The 17,339-nt window shown below is 43.9% G+C and overlaps 1 protein-coding gene across 1 annotated transcript in view; it reads right to left on the bottom strand.

The window, feature by feature from the left end:
• WIPF1 (WAS/WASL interacting protein family member 1) overlaps nt 1–13,059 on the bottom strand; it is a 55,703-nt gene extending 42,644 nt beyond the window's left edge. The window contains 1 exon segment of the mRNA XM_053981731.1: nt 13,020–13,059. The gene's annotated coding sequence lies outside the window, so the exon portion shown is untranslated.
• Nucleotides 13,060–17,339: the final 4,280 nt, after the last annotated feature.

The raw sequence follows: 17,339 nt of genomic DNA, 5'->3' as shown, positions 1-17,339 counted from the left end.
CCCTGCTCCTTTAACACAGACATTAACAGACTCCTGAAGAAGTGTTCTGTGGTGCATATGTATTATTTATACATGTACATATATATGTAATTAGGTACATTTCTAAAATGAGAACTCTATTTATGTGGAAGTCCCTTCATTGTATATTATTTCTAATAGCTTTAGTATGCTCTCAGGAACTGAAAAGGAAGTTTTATTGAAAGTAGGTGTGCTGGCTGTGGCTTCCAATACTTATTTTCACATAAAACCTGATTTCTTAGTTTGTAGCTTTTTTATACAATAAGCTTGGTACACAAGCTTTTTGACCCTATCAAAGAATATGGACTTACTCAGCAGGTCAACCAAGAGAGAAACAATCCATGCTATCTTTCCAAAAGGTATTTTCAACACTCTAACCAGTAAAATCTGCCTAGCCGTTTTTCTAGAGCAGTGTTTGCTATACTTTTCCAATGTCATGCCTAGGGTTCAAGTACCTTTTCTCAATACATAAGCATTGCTATGATGGTAAAGTTAAAATATATTTATTATTGAGCAACTTGTCTTCAGCCACTCACATGAGTCAGAAAGTTTTCAAAGTATTCAGCTGAATATTTGATGACAAATTTTATATACTTAGTTATTTCAGTAGAAAACACCAGTTTTAAAAGATCACACTTGAATCTGAGTAGTATTTTATATTCAAACTTCCCATGAACATCTGTGTACATATATATACATACATGGATACATATATGTACATGCAAATAAAGCTAGACAAACCTACACCTTAGAAATCACTATCTACCAGAACATCACATATTTTAAAACCACACAAACAGTATTCATTGATAAGAGCAATTTTTTTTATCTTTTCACAGGCCATACAATTTCAAGCTGTCACTGATGCTTAGCTTATTTCCCCTTTACATTCTGAATCTCCTACTCAAAGCTCACACCCTCTTAATTTATTTTTAAGGGAAAGCAAGTCCCAATCTTTGGCAACTTTAGTCTATTTCTTGCATTCTTCCCATGGGTGGTATATTCCACATCAGGAATAACTGGATGCCAAATATAGCTACAGATGGGAGTCTATGCATAGTTGCTGGGTAATTATAAAATAGAATCAGCTTCTCTGCTGTGTAACAGATGAGATTTTATTCTTTGCTTAGCTACAAGTACCAGCAGTCCCATACTGATTTGAACTATATCCAAGTAAGGTGAGCAAGATCAGGTCACGCACAACATCAGACCATGTCTTTGTGTTTCATTGATATTTATTGGCAATTGTATTCTCCCAAAAAATAAAACAGGAGAAAGGGAGGCTCAGTATATGAATATGTATATACACTGCATATCACATTACCATTTAATTATCTATCCAGTTACTATGAATTAGGAGAGTTTGCCACTGAGACTTCAGAGAACAGCAGTTAAAGTGACAGAGAATTGCAGAGTCCATGAAAAGTATCCAGATAACAGCCTTGGAGAGTAACATTCTCTGTTTCCTTAGACAGTGAAAAAACTCAGCCCTTTTGTGAAATCCTACATCTCACCTACACATGAGGGGTAGCCACATGGGACACATCCAAGCGAGATTGCTCACACTGCTGGCCCTGGTCCGAAAGGATCACCCATCAGCCATCAGGAACAGCCTCAATCCTTGTTGACAATCTGACTACTTCATGATGGCTTTCAGCATGGAAGTCATGCAATGCCATTTTGAGCAAGAACTTCTGCCTTGCAGACCTGGGATTACCAACTCATTGCATGTAGACTATGCTTAGTCTGACAGAAAGCAATGTTTAGGTCACAGCTCACCTGGCTTAGAGAGCAAACTTCTGATTTAAAAATAAAACACCCTATATTGCCATTCATCAAAACCTGGTTTCATTAACTGCTGAAACGGAGTCAGTTATCAGGAGACTGCACTCACAAGACAAACCAGCACCTCTACTTCAAAAGGGTATGGGAATATCCTATTGTTCTCACAGCCAGATAAATACAAGGAGCTGGACTTGTGATGCAAATTCCTGTAACACACTTGGGAACTGACAGTCAGGATAGCCCAAATGTGAAGGCTGAGCTTGAAAGCAGAGGCAGTAGTATGATATTGTGGCTCAAAACAGCTTGGCACCTGGTCTCCCTCATTAGCAGACATTCAACACACAACTGTAATTGAATATGTAATCATCTGTCTGCATCCCCCTCTACCTGTGTTTTGTTTCTTCTTTCCTCTCCCACTAGCAAAAGGCCAAGTATATAGTAGAGAAGTGAAAAATCAAATTTACAGCTAAGTTTATGGCTCCAAGGGCATTACCTATGCTCAACAGAAACCCCAGACTGTGTGATTTGAAGCACGGCTGTCTGAAAGAGTGCTGCTAAAAGAGCAGAAATGCCTTACAGTCCAATTTCTAGACTCTTCAGCAAAGCTGGCTGGCTTTCCTGACAGGCTCTACTATGGCAGTGACCTAAGAACAACACAGAGAAAAGCAGCAAAGACCTCCTAAAACCCCTCCCGCTTGGCCTAAAAACACAGGTCCCTTCGGGTAGGAAAGATTAGTCACAGGCATTTTGGTAGAGCCCAATGGTTCCAGTTGGTCTGTGGGCCAAGTCCCAACAGGCCCAGCACAGTTCCTTACGGAGGATGAATTGTGAGCTGATGCTCCTGGCTCTCTCTCAGCAATGCCTCAAAGCATCCCCATGCACTGTGGGAGTCTAAAGGTGTTTCTTCACCTGTTCCCTGTCACTACATGCTGCCAGCAGGAGCTCAGCTGCACAAGCTGTGATACAGGCTGTATATAGCTACTTGATGTTTCATGATGTTACTAGTTAGGGTTTAAGTGAACTTTGTGACATATTTATCTTTGGGCTTTTTGCTGGTAAATGGGACAAGGACTATTCTCTCAGCCTCAAATGCCAAAGCCAGCACTTTGCATCACTTTGGGAAATTTGGATTTTGAAGACCCTTGGCTGTCCCAAAGGCTATTTCCATAATTATACCCTTAAGAACTACTTAAAAGTTCTTTTATACTTGTCCTATACCAGACATTATTCCCTAGTGGCAGGGTCTAAAATCCAGATTTAATGCATGTTAGACGAAATGACAGTGATACCAGGGATCACATGCTCCACTGAGAAACGAAGAAACCAGAACCTGCAAAAGCCAGACTTAATACAGAAACTTAAACTACAATTTTTGACAGCATTCAGGTTTATGCACCAAACAAGCCTGCAGATAATCTGAGTTTTTTCCTCCCCAGCATAATCACGTAACAGTGACCCTGCAAAACTTTAAAGCAAAGACATCAAGGGCACTGGGGCTTTAGAGCAGAAAGAAGAGTCATCCAACCTTCAGAATGGTTATCTCCAAAAATAACCAGCAGTGTCTACCAGACAAGAAGAGAAAGCTTCTACCAGAAGCCCAAGAGAAAATAGCTCTAGGGAAAGTCCTGGAAAATGCCGTCCTGACCTTGTCTGGAGCAATCCTGCTCCACTGGTGTCATCTCAGCACTGATCTTCCACAGCAGCCACACATCACGGGTAGGACTGTGTCGCAGCATACGCCACAGCAGTTGAGATGGCCACAATAAACAGAGTAGCATCACACAATATCAGAAGGCTTCAACCCATACAGAGTAACACCTTTCAACTTCAGAACGTTTTTGCCCTTTTTGTTCTTTAGCCCACCCTTTTACAGCCCTCATGTTCATGCATTGCACCTGTGTGTCCTCTGTTCCCTTTGGTGGTTGGTCAGTGCCCCTGGGCACTCCATGGCTCATTACCTTCAGTATTAGTCGCCTGTCCTGCCCAGCTGCAGCCCCACTCCCAATCACCACAAACTGTGCACCTACAGGACTGGGCCCAGGTTATACCTATCAACCCCTTTGCTAGTTCAGAGTGATTTTTCTGTGTATCTTTGTTCTCATTTCCTAGGCATAGAACCTTGCCTCATTAAGGAATGGCAGTGGGACATTTCTTTATTTCTATCTAAAGGGAAAAAAGTGAAAATACATTTATGGGTTGTTTTTTTTTTTTTACTTTCCCTTCTTGCAAGTTTCCCCATTATATTCTCATTTGCTTCTGTCCATATCTCAGAGTGGATGGCCTGGAGCAAAGGCCTTGGATGCTGTAAATGCTCTGGTATTAGGTATCATGTGGTATAATTTCTATGGTTTCTTTAGTGCCTCCTCAGTCTGGCCAATTAGTGAGTGGATGGTGAACAAACATTTTTTGAGAAGTACAAAAGCTTTCAAATACAAAAGAGCAGTCATAAACCATTCTTACTATAAACTCCATTATTCCTCTTAAGAGGAAACTTTCTTGGGGAACTTCAACTAACGCAAAACAGAAGACAACATTGACAATTCTTTCCCTTGGAAAACACAAAATCCCTCAGTGTTCTCATTTAAGTACTGCACATGATGACATCCAACTGGGTTTTACCCTGCAATTCACTCGCATTATCAGGGATGTTCTGCTAAACAACTGGCACGTTCTAAATGAATAAAGAGGGAACTTGTCCAGCCATCTCAAGCTGTTTGTCAGTTATGGAACACTTCATTTTCTAGTTCCCTATAGCAGCTGAAGTTAATTTGTCTTCCTCTTGATACCAGACAGCATGCACACTTTTTTTTAAGGATGCACAAATAAAAAAATAAAAAAAAGGAAAAGCTATAATAAAACTTGGAGACACTGATCCTGCAGAGAGCTGCTTGGAAAATGATAACCACTAAATGAAAAAATAAATATTGCTCTAGTTCCACCTAAGGGTACAAGTAAGTGTAAGTATGCAGCAACTCTTCAGAGCAAGATGTTTCACTTTGAAAAGCATTATCCTGTTTAGTTTTAATTTCAAATGAGGTAAGAACGTGAGTTGTTCATTTATACCCAAGGGACACTGGTCAATTCAATTAAGAATAATCTATTTCAAATGAACTGTGCCATGAAGCAGTTATTTTGTCCCTCCCTAAGTCATCTATTAAAATCAAATGAGGAACTTTTATTTGAAAATACAGTAGGAAGTTCCAAGTGATAATTATTTGTGGTTTGTTTCTGCCTAGTCTTAAAACAAAGGTTTGGGGCTGCCTGCTGCCACCTGAGAGTTTCAGATTCCAAGATGCCATCAGGACTATTGACAGGAAAAGCTGTACTTTTAAGGAATATATTTTTCTGTTTCAAAGTAGTAATGGTCTGGAATGGTTTAAAATGTAACCTGCAGACATAAACAATGATATACTGGTAGGTGTTGCCCATGTGCCTCATTTGAATGGTATTCTCTCTAAAACCAAAATAATCACATTGCTATCCTTTGATTTTTCATTTCATCCCACTGGAATAGAAAATGTATTCTACAGGGCCCTGCTCAAATGCATTCCCTATCTCAGAGGTCTTAAAATTAAAGACAAGGTACTTGAGCATATGAAATACACAAAGGAGCAAATAGAGATCCATATAAATAGATCTGACCAAACAGAGATCCATATAAAGAGACCACTACATTGAGTCATGCAAGCTCACTTACAGTGAGCAAGTGGCTTCTTTACTTACAACATACACAACACAGCAGCCTTTTTGGTTTACATTTAATACTTCCTTTGAAAACTGTCTTTGGTAACTTCAGATGTGAAAGTAACAGTGAAAATTCTCTATTTTCCATTCCTATGCCAGAAAAACAGTTTTGGGAATATGTTAGGCAAAGTAGGTCAGTCAGTGCTGGGTAATGAGGACATGAGGAAAGCAATGACTGATGTGATGGTCATGGGAACACTGATGAGTTGGAGCAAAGTGAAAACAGGATGGTAGAGCTCAGTACTACATGGCTGATGCTGTGCATGTTTGCCAAACTGCAAATCAAACTGAACCAAAAGAGCATCAAAGTATAGTACCCTTTAATTACTAGCTGAGGAATCTTTCCTCAGGTAGGAGGTGAGGGGGGAATAAGCAACCCTCTCTTCTCCTCACCACCATATACTTTTTGTCCTCCACGCCTTTCTGCTCAGCAGCCACCTGGCTGGTGCTAGTTACAAACAGCTACCATCCTGTTCAGACTACTCAAAAAGGAAGGTTCCTGATTCTGATCTACAGCTGCCACGCTTGCAGCTCTGGAGTGCTACTTCAACTGGAGCTGCAATCTGCCTCCAAGCCCCTACAGCCTTCCTCAAGGACCAAGGCAATTTGAGGGCAGCTAAAGGTCCCACTATTTTCAGAGCCTGCTGGTGAGGTGAGCTAATGAAGCCCTACCTGTTCCAGCAGAAACAGCACAGACTCCACTTATCTGGGGAAGCATCCTCACTTAACTGTTTGTATCACTGCTTAAAAAATGGGAAAAAAAGAGGTGGGGAGGAAAGGAAAAAAAGAGAAAAAAACCAGAAGCTCAACCAAACTCATCTGCAGTCTTGAAAGAGGGAACAGGGCTTAGCTCTGAGCCACCAGGTATATGGACTGGTCTAGAGGGACACTATCTGCTGAAACTCATTCTATCTTCTTAATTTCCAAGAACAAATATTGTAAGGATCATATTTTAGTAACACTGTACTCACCCTTTCAGAGTCTTTCTTGCCTGTGGAGATCTTTAAACCAGCAAAAGAAAAGATGGAAAAAAAAAAAAACCTGAAAACAAAGGCAGAGTCTAGATCAGAAAATTCATTCTATGACTTAAAAGTCAGAACCACAGGAGATTAAGCTCTCTGTAACCTCAGGTTCAGTGGGAAGAAACACACCCTGCTAACCAAATCCTGCAATGTGCTGAGCCTGTATCAAAAACCTGGGGACAGAGGCTGGACCTGCCAGGTCAGGCTGCTGCCAACACACTCACATGTGCACTGCAGGTATCTCCCTTGCCAAGACATTCCAGGCTCTCAGCTCCATACATGCAAAGATGACTTTTCTAATGTTTAAAAGAGACTGTTGTATTCAGCCATATCACTAAGCATGGCTAATCTGGGATACATGTGTGAGCACTCACACTTGTCTTGCTCCCACAGCAGCCAGGCATAGCACCCATACCCACCTTCCAAGCAAAGCTGCCAAGACAAATCAGGTTTATGTAGCTGGCAGGCTCAGCTGTTCCAGGGCATTACTCTGACAATGCTCTCTTCACAGAACACCAAGGCATGTGTCTAATTGGACAGCAGGTTGTGGCAACAATAAAGTAATGCATTATCCTATCTGATTTCTATGACTTAAAAGATTTCCCAATTTGTCATGCTTGATGATGCCCTCTTAACATTTAGGGATTTGTGTCAACTGAGCTACAAAACTGAGCTGTTGTTGTGGAGAATACGCAATGGATAGATCTGCAGAACGGTGCAAGGCTCCACTGACTTTTAGTTATGCTTATGCAACTCCACAGTTCCACAGCTGCTAATACTTAGCAGATGACCTGCATTAAGTGGTAGACAAAAAAAAAAAAAAAAAAAAAAAAATCCTACTTCATCACTTAAAAAACAAGCTACCAAAACAAGAGTAATGATTTTTTTCATCTAACATGATTTTCTTTTTTCTCCTCTGAACAGAATTCAAAAAAACACAGCATAACCAAGTCAGCATAACTTATAACTGACGATCTGAATGGTGCCTTGTTCGTAGCATTTGGATTTGAAACACAGATGCAGTTAACTCACAGCTTAACTCCTTCCATGATACTCTCTAAAATGCTCATCTAAAATTTTTAGAAGTTTTCAAGTGATTTTTCTTTTTAAACAAAGAGAAATTCAAACTTGGATTCAGTATACAGCTTCGTCTGCTATCTTCTGCTCTTAAAAAATAGGAAATTAATTGTTGTGCAACTAACTGGGAATAACATCACTTTCTAAAAATTTCCTCTGCAGCTCTTGTCTTTATTTCACCAAATTCTTTTCCAGATCAAATTTTCTAGGTTTTTGAAAAAGTCAATGCACTACATTTTTCTTTAGTACTAAAACTCCCTACGAACACGACTGATAAGGCAAAAAAAAAAAAAATAGAAAAAAAAAGGAGTATGATATCTCTCAGCAGGTAAGTGTAGTCTCTGTTGACAAATGATCTGAAAATAGTCGAGTAGGGAAAGGAGGTATTTTTATGTATGAAGACAAAAATCTTCTAGCTACCAAGGCACTAGTCTGCCAGCCAGGAGATTTATGATCCTCTCCCAGCACTATTACTGACCTGCTGTTATGAGACTTTGGGCAAAATTACCTCCTTATGCTATGCTTCTCTACATACTTCAAATTTTGAAGTCTTTATTCAGAATTCTCAAGGCCATTTTCAGGTATTTTAAGACTACATTTATTCCCACTGGTTTTGGGGACAGACAAAGGCAGCCATGCTTCCTCTGTAATGCAAAAATATGGCAAACAGCCAGCTGGAAGGAACTGCTGGATCTCATCTAGTTCAGAGCAGAGATAACCTGGCTTCAAGCAGATTGCTCAGGCCTTATCCAGTTTTTAGACCATCTCCAACAACTGACTCCAGATCCCTCTGGACAACCAGTTTCAGTGGTTAGCCCCCCTCACCACCAAGGACCTCAGTGGAAATTTTTGTAGGAAGCAGGACACTGTGCCAAGGAATGCAATTTCTGTTTAGGGCTCACTTCTGGCCCTGTTAAGTCAGGGTCCAGAAGAATACAGAGAAGCCTGCTCCACACTGCCTGCTCTTCATGGCAAGAGGATTTCAGCACTCAGAATATTACAGAGAGGGAAGAAGAGGGAATCACCCTCTTTCCTGAACTTATCATACGAGAAACATGCAGAAGCTATTTTGGGCGCACTGAAGCTGCTAAGAGCATTTATTTTAACATCTGCACTACTTCCCGTTAAAGAATATCCTGTAGTTTCTTCAGCAGGAGTTATGAGCTCAAGCTTAGCACAAACAGAAAGAGGGCTCTCATGAAAGCATGCACGGGCACACAGGAGGGCCCTTCTCACAGGCTTTAGCCCAAGAAGGAAATGGTGGGAGCTACATACATACACACACTGAGCACATCAAAGGTGAGGGGTGCACATGAACACATTAAAACTTAGAAACTTCTGCTTCCACATCATTAGTAGTTTAAGGAATTACAAAACTATATATTTTAACTCCAAAACATACTTATGTGTAATTGGATCCAAATGAAGAACGCTAATGAAGTTATGGCTGAGTGTTACAAAACAGACTCTTAAACTACTCCTTGTGTTTTCCGTTTATCTCCTTCCAGGAATTAGGAAAAACTTTCTATTCTGAACTCCTTTGATCTCTCCGATTTAGCCAAAACTGCTCCCCCACCACTTGCGTCTCCAGCCTTAGAGACATTCTTGACTGCTCTTTGTGAACTCTGTTGGATGAGGCCCAAGGACAGCTGCACTTGCAGACTTGTGTGCCTGCAAGGAGGAAGAGCAACTCCTGTACCTTTCAAGGCCTTGATGTTCAGGGTTATTGCCATTGAAAAAAAAAATTTTTTTACTATTTAGATTTCACTCTCAGCTCAGCAGCAGTGACAGAGTCCCCAAGAGGATCACAACAGAGTACTAACATAGTAAGCAGTTTGTTACTTCTCCTTCCCCCTCTTCAGATACCCAGACAAATGCATGCATGTACCTGGTGAACACTACACTATCATACTGGTCACCACAAGCACACAAATCACTTTAAACAAAGCTGCCTACTAAAGCAAGATTATAGACATCTTTATTGAATTTACTTCTTAATAATGCCTTTTCTGGGCTATTTGCCAACTAACAGTTCAGCAGTTATTATTCAATAACAGGTTTTCACATACCTCTTTGAAGTAAGGAGCTAAACAAGTAGGTGTTAACTGCACGCAGGACAGACGCACGCAGCTGCCTTGAAGATTTGTGGCTACTTACAGTATCTACTTCTTCAGTATTAACAAAATCTGTTCTACCATCCCAGAATTTAATTATCTCCCCATATACTGGGTTTCCACACCCCTACTCAAACACAGCTAGCACCACGGATTCTGAACCAAGATAGTAAACACTCCTTTCTATAACAGATCCCACAGACGAGATGTTAGAGTGCACCAGATGAAGAAAATGAGAAAGTGTTGGAGTCAAGAATAAGAGAAATCAGTAGGAAGAACACAAAAGTATTTAATTAGATTTGAATTTTGGTAACACTTCATTATTGTGAAGAAACCGTTATTAAGATATGTTTACCTTGGCAAAAATAAAAACTTTAAAGAAACCCGCCCTTCTGCTGCATCATTATTTCATATGGTTTCTATACATACATAAGTCCATTAACCAGAGGAAGATTCAAGGTATTGAAAGCACAGAACATTTCTCAAAGCTGCTGCATAAAGACATTTTACTAAATTATACATTTATGCCATCAACAACACATGTGCTCCAAAGGAAGCCTATGCCTTCCTGTCATGTCACAATTGTCAGACAACACCAACATATGCTCCTTTCTCCCCACAAAGCAGACGGGTGTTTATACAAGCAGGGTAGAAAACTAAATAGCTGTTAGAACTTTATGCAGTGTAGGTAATGGAGAGAAATACTGCAGCATGCTCCCTTCTCAAAGGGATTAGCATTGCTTGTGCTTCTCAGTGGCCTTTTCGGGGTCTGGATGTCATTAGATGTAAAGATCATACTGTTATCACAGGTGGGAAATTGCTCTTTCTATAGCCAATACCTTTTCTTAGATGCACACTATCAGTTCTGTCTGTACTACACATGTAAAAGCAGTGAAACTCTGCTGGGGTAGGCTGTGTTTTCCATTAAAAAAAAAAGTTTAGTGGTCTTGTAGCCATGCAGCCCCCAAAGACAGTACCTTACTACCTGATGCCATCCAGAGAGTAAACTAATCCAGGAGAAAGCTGAAAGTGCAATTTCAGAAGAAATAGCAAGGCATCAGCAGTAATTAGGACATAGCTAGAGAGCTTCAACTGCTTTAATTCCCAGTTGCTGGGGTGAGGGATCTCAAAGCAGGATGCAGGGGAGAGTCAGCACAGGGCTGAGAGGCAACTTCTCTACAGACAAAGGAGTAGCAGCTTTCTCTTTTTCTCCTTACTCAGACTTCCAAGCTATTCAGCACAACCCCACAGATTACTGGGAGAGGCTGAAGCAGCTGCAGCACAGGCAGAGGAACAGGTGAGCAGCAATAAGACATAAGAGAAGGGCGGGAGGGACAGGAGCAGAGGCAGGAATCCCTAAGCTGCCAAGGGTAACACAGAGTAACCACAGCCTCCAGGCACAGCCCCTGTCCCAAAATGCCTGCACTCCAGTCAAGGCCAGCCACAGGAACTGGCGTGCCTCTTGCTTAGCATTCCTCAGAAACTTGCCTTAACCAACTATGGAATAATCATTTCATGTACAACATGGAGAGCTACACGTTTGACAGGCAGAAGCTAAGGGCAACGTCCTGCTCAGCTTGAGGTCAGAGGATGCTGAGGAGCCTAGAAGAGGGAGCAGAAAGACACACATAATACTTGAGGAATGAAAAGCAGTACTTTCTGGAGGAACAATAACGGGGACTCAAGAGATACAATCTCATAATTTCAGGCTATTTGCTCTCGCTCTAGCTAAACAGAACTTTAAATAACATTTGTGCATACATAAAGAGCTTTGCTTCTCCATTTGTAGCTTTCCTCTCCTCCCCTCGCCCCTCCCCAACCTCCCATACTCTCTTCCTGAATCTCCCTTTCTGCGTCTGTTCTCCCCCCTCACATGCTCCGGCTGGACAGAGAGCAGAAGTGCTCTGGAACAGCTGTATTTCCTCCTCATCTGCTCCTTCCCCTCACAGCAGAGGGGAAAGTACATGCCAGCTCAGCTGGCCTCGAGCTTTACAGCACTTGAAAAAGTGCACTGCCAGAGCAGCGCTGCCATGCCTCCCACCTTCACTGAAGGCAAGGCTCCCAAGCTGAGGCTCTGAGAGAACCTTTTCTTTTTTACGTGGCCTCCTGGGTCTCTGCACCATCCTCCCAAATTGGGCTTGGAAAAGCTAGTGGACAGAAGAAACAGAGGGGAAGGTTGACAGAATTAAAAAGGGTTTGAATGAGAAGAAAAATACACTGCCCATCCTCTGGAGGTCAAAACTGAGAGCAGCTGCTTTTTACAGCCCCGTCTTTGAGAACGCACTTCAGGAGTAAAGGAGCAATTCAGAAGTACCTCATGGTGGGTTCCTGAACGCACACACCTTGGTGCCAGAGACAAGTGCTGTTATCACCTTTGTTTTAGAGAGGCCGCTCAAGCAGGCTACATGGTAGCTGAGGAACACCTACTTTCTGAGAAGGCACATAGCCCTGCACTCCAGAAGGTGCTCATTAGAAGATGAAACACAGCCATTAGAGCAGCAGAGGCAAACAAAGTGCAAGACAAGCTAAAACATGAAGACTGGTTACTTGAGGTTCCTTAAGTTGATTCCTTCCAAAAAGCCCCCAAGAGCCAGCTCAGAGGGCAGAGACCAGCTTTGTTGATGCCACCATAAAGCCTAACTACACGGTCCACCTCAACATCCGCTGCAGATGAAAGCACTTGAGGGAGGCAACACGAACACCTGGTGTGTGACCAAACAACGATGCCCTGCGTGGGTGCCACACGTGCAGGCGGCGGTGCGTGCCACGGCTCCGGCCTCAGCCACAGCCCCAGCGTGGCTCTCCCCACCCTGACTCGTCAGCCAGGATTTCACAGCCGTGGCTCTACAGCAGCAGAGATGGACAAGGATGCCACCAGGCACCTCCCTGGCAGCCCAGGCAGCAGCACGGTCCGAGCTGCCGAGGGGGCCGGGGGCTGCGCGCAGAGGCCAGCGCCAGCCGCCACCGCGGGCACGCGCCCAACCCGGGGGAAGCGGGAATGCGAGGGGAAGCAGGGAGGGATCCCAGCCTGCCAGCACGGCTTCGGGAGGCAGGAGGAACGCGTCCAGCCCAAGACAGAGCAGTCTGGAAGAAAAGAGAGAAAGAGCAGACAGGCACGGGGCGAGACTCGGCTCCCGACCCTTGTACCCGCGGGGCCGGGGGTGCCGAGCCGCCCCAGCGCGGCGGCCGCTGGAGCCCTGCCCGCCCCAGAGACCCCCGCCCCGCCGGGAGCTCCGCGCGGCTCCCGCAGCCCCCTTACCGCGCTCCGTGCGGGCGAGGCGGCGGGAGGGCACGGCGGGTCCCGCCGGCGCTGCAGCCGCTGCGGCGGCCGGGACATGTTGGGCCGGGCGGCTATTTATAGCGGCAGGAAGCGGCGCGGCGCGGCTCTGGGGCGCCGCTCCCCCGCCGCCCGCGCCGCCGCACATGCCCCGGCCCCGCACAGCCGGGCCGGGCCGCCCCCGCTGCGCCCCTTGGCCCGACCGGCGGAGCGGGCTCCCCGTGGGGTTGTCCTTCCCAGGTGGTGCGGGGTGCGGGTGTTGGCCGTGCCCAGTCATTCTGTGCCCGGTGCCCAGTGGGAGTTCGCACCAGTCAGAGTTACAGAGAGACCTCTCACAGGGAGATGGGTTCGGGTCCCCAAGTGCCAGCGGCCTGAACTGTGTCTTCGGTGGCTCTGCCGAGGACACGTCCCGTTCAAAGCCTCCCCGGTTCCCCGGCCATGCCCTCACCGCAGGGGCAGCTCTGCTCCCCGTGCCGCCCGCCCTGCCGGCCCTCGGCACAGCCCCCGCTCCTCTCGGCCCTGCTCCCGGCGCGCCCTTTGCCCACAGAGTGCTCAACACGCTTTGTTCTCCCTACCTGCCTCGGTGGCAGCCAGCGGGGAAGGGGTAGAGGCGCCTGGGGAATGCAAGGCACCAGGCTGAGACCCACGGTAGAGCAGAAACGTAATTAAACAGTGGGAAAAAGATGCTTGCTTTTTCCCTGTTAAGGTTTGCAGTATACTGAAATGTGGGAAGGTCAATTACCCATCTCTGCAGGATGCCCCAGAAGGTATTTGTGTTTCATTCCTCAATTAATTCATGCAGAGATTGCTTTGCCAGGCAAGCAGTAGATTCTGTTCCCTTTCCCCCCTCAGCTTGACTAAGTTTTCTAGAAACAAAATTTATGTTAATGTTTTTATGTCCAACACTGAGGTTTTGGATGGAAAAATGCCCAAGTATATGTAATGGAGTAGCTTGTGCAGATAGGAGCAAAGTTTCGAGTGCAAGAACTGTCTCCCAAGTGTCTATTTGAGCCAACATTGATCTCACATGCTTTTGTCTCCACAGGATTTCACATTTTGGAGGTGTTCAGATGGTTTCTGTTTACTCCATGTGTAGACATGGTCCAGCCCAGCAGCTATATAACACTATTATCTAAAATAAAAATGTTAGTGACAGGAATCCTGAAGAACTGAAATATGTTCTTGATTCACTTGTAGCAACATGTCCCAGCAAGGTCAAAGACTGAGTAACCTGTATGCTAAGTTAACCTGCTGCAACTTTCATGTTTTCCTCAGGAGATGAACTGTTGCCTGAAGGCACAGCATTATGGTGAGACGTGCTGTCATAAGAGCAATGGCATTACTGTGCTGTCTTCAGTGGAAGGCTGGAAACCTTGCCAGGCTTTTATGTAGGTCATTTCTCTATTTCTGTGTATGCTTGGAGCATTACAAGAAAACACAAAAACTGGTACAATTTTTAATGTGTACCCTTTTCTGACCCATACACATAAGGTAGATTAGCTTGCAAGTAAAAATTTCAGTGCTCACAAATAGTAAAACTGCAGGTACTCTGTGTTTACTGTCTTTACAGTCCCAAAGCTCTCTAAAGAGGGTCACAAATCCACATGAGGTTCCTCAGCATAGCAAATGGCATTTGGGTCATTGGTTAGCTGAAAAGTCATGTAGAGGCAAACAGCTTCCTCTTGTCTACCTGCTGGGGAAATACCATGTAATGTGTTTAATTCAGGCTCCATATGGGATAAATAGCAAGCACTGATACAGATCTTCTCAGCTTTTAGAAGATGGGAAGATGTGCTGCAATGGGAGGTCTGTGCTGGGATGACAGGAAATTGTGACAACCCTTGCTAGGAAAGAATTGTCCCTTTATGGGGAATCCACTGAGTGATCCATCATCACTGTGATGCAGTAGCCTACAAACTCCTTTGGACTTCTGCCTGCTGGTCAAGCTGGCCTGTTGCACGGTAACAAGTGAAATTGTCCTGTCCCACCTGCAGCCAGCAGGACTCACCATGGCTCTCACAGTGAGCATGGAAATGCTTGCCTACAGGTTGGCTCTTTTCCATAGCTGTGTCAGTCTATTAGACTTTATCAGGGACTGAAGTATGATCATTTTAGAAAATCTTTTGCAAAGCAGTGCACGATTGCCTTTTCTGAATTTGGAATTTGAGTTCCAGAAAGAGACGAATACTCTAGAGCTTTGTTAGAAGTCAGTATCTATGCAACCTTCAGGGGACAAGCTTGGGAGACTTTGTATCAGTTTCACAATTTTTAAGAAAAGAATATATATAGCAGCATGCCTAGGGGCCTGGAGGCTGTGCTAGAATTTATCTAGCACTAAACATATGAAAATGTGAGGTCTTGTGACTGGAGCTGAGGACAGCAACCTTCTAGAAGTGCCCAAAGTCAAAAACATTTCTGATGTGCTAAACTATCAGTGACTTTAAAGGTGATATCTTGCCTGTCACCATACCAGAGAACAAACCTTTCAGGGAGGTAACATACTCCCTTTCTCCACCAGCAGCACAGTGTTTATGCACTTATGTGGGTCCTGTGTTACACACTCTCTATTGCCCTGCTGTCCCTACCCGCTGTGGCTTGCCTCAGCTGTGGAAACAGGAACTGCTAAGTCAGCACGCTGATGAAACTCACGCTGCTTTCACACTTCTCTGGGGAGACTGCCACAGCAAGGAGGTTGGCAGCAACTTATATCCTGGAGAAAAAAAAAGAGTACTTAAACTGTCTTGCAATTGCCTGAAACAATAATTTGATTTTTAAAAAACTCTCAAACTGAAGAAGTCTGTGGGACCCAAGTACTGGTGGCAGATGAATGATCACACCTGGCATACACAAGCTCATAGTCAAGTGCATTGGACTTCAATGAGTGTCATTTTTCTGTTCTCTCTCTTGATCAGCTCAACTACATTTTACAAAGCTGAGATCCAGCTGGCTGAAGAGACAGAATAAGGACATCGAGTTCAGCTCAGCTGTCTGGTGAGGATGGAGAGCAGCAGCCTGTTCTGATTACAGACTCATGCAGAGGTGAAACCGCTCCCTTTGAGCTGGTACAAGATAAGGGACTGTGAAAATTCAAATAACCTTCTCAGAAGAGTCAGGTCTCCCGAAGAGCACAAGTGCCAAAGAGGAAAGAGATTCAGGAGTGACTGCATCTCTGAGAGCAACATATCCATGGCACAGTAGAGAGTAGCTAAGGTCTGCTAAATGGATGGGAAGGGGAAAGTTAACTGCCAAATGGTTTGAAAACTGGAAAGATAATCAAACTGAAAAAGATGGAGACATTCCAGGAAGCTATTCTACTAAGAACATAAATATGGTGTTATCAACAAGGTCAAAGTGAATAAAAGCAGCTTTAGTAGCAAGAAGATAGCAGTTAACTGCTCCAGGTACTATCACTATAAAAGCAACACCTTCCCACCCAGATGCCCCTGGTCTGCATTCATTTAAATGAGGTCTGCTTACTTCAGCACCATGATGTTTTCATGTCATTATTTTTTATACTTATTAGAGAAATTTAACAATGAGTGTGTGATGCCTGTTTCTTGCTTTGCTTATCATGAGATTTGTTAGTTGAACTCCAGGCTGAAATATGCCTGTTTAAGGCAACGAGGCAGCAGAGATCCATGCGTGGGTTGCAAAGTATTATCCAGGGTCGTCTCCCTGGGGCTGCTGATTCAACCCACGTAGGAGAGAGGAGTGTTTAGTGTTAAGGTTGCAAGGGGGGGCTACAGAGCTGTAAATGAGAACTCATTAGACTATACATACTTACATGTGTACAGCGGATTTTCTGTGACTGAGACAGAACATTTACAACCTCCAAAGCTACTATTTTAGCAGGGGCTGACATTGAAAGGAGAGTAGCAGTTGAGAAGAGGTAGTCTGCAGGTAGGTAAGGGTATTCTGTCAGTGGATGGATACTGGTAACAGGGGATCTTACTGGTATACAAGTGGTGTGCAAGAAAAATGTATCATAAAGGTGATCTGGGAAGAGAAAATATAGGCTGGTACAGTCCAAGTATTCAAAGCAAAGCAAAAGACAAAAAAAACAAACAACCAAGCATGTGCCTATTTGATGCTTGGAGAACCCTGTTTGGAGAGTAAGAGTACAATGCCTGGAATCTACAACCTAAGAAGGGAAGTTGTTAGCATTTATTTTTGCTTGCTGTCACATCTTTTGAGACACAACTAGTTCATCAATTGTCAAAGTGACAGAAAGGCGGAAGATTTGCTGTGCCTATAAAACAGGTCAAACCATCACAAATGAAAATTTTTGAATAAATAGTTTCA

This window comes from Vidua macroura, chromosome 7 (genome assembly GCF_024509145.1).
Source record: "Vidua macroura isolate BioBank_ID:100142 chromosome 7, ASM2450914v1, whole genome shotgun sequence".
Lineage (NCBI taxonomy): Eukaryota > Metazoa > Chordata > Aves > Passeriformes > Viduidae > Vidua > Vidua macroura.
The sequence above is the reverse complement of the archived record's forward strand: the minus strand, read 5'-3'. Positions and strand labels throughout refer to the sequence as shown.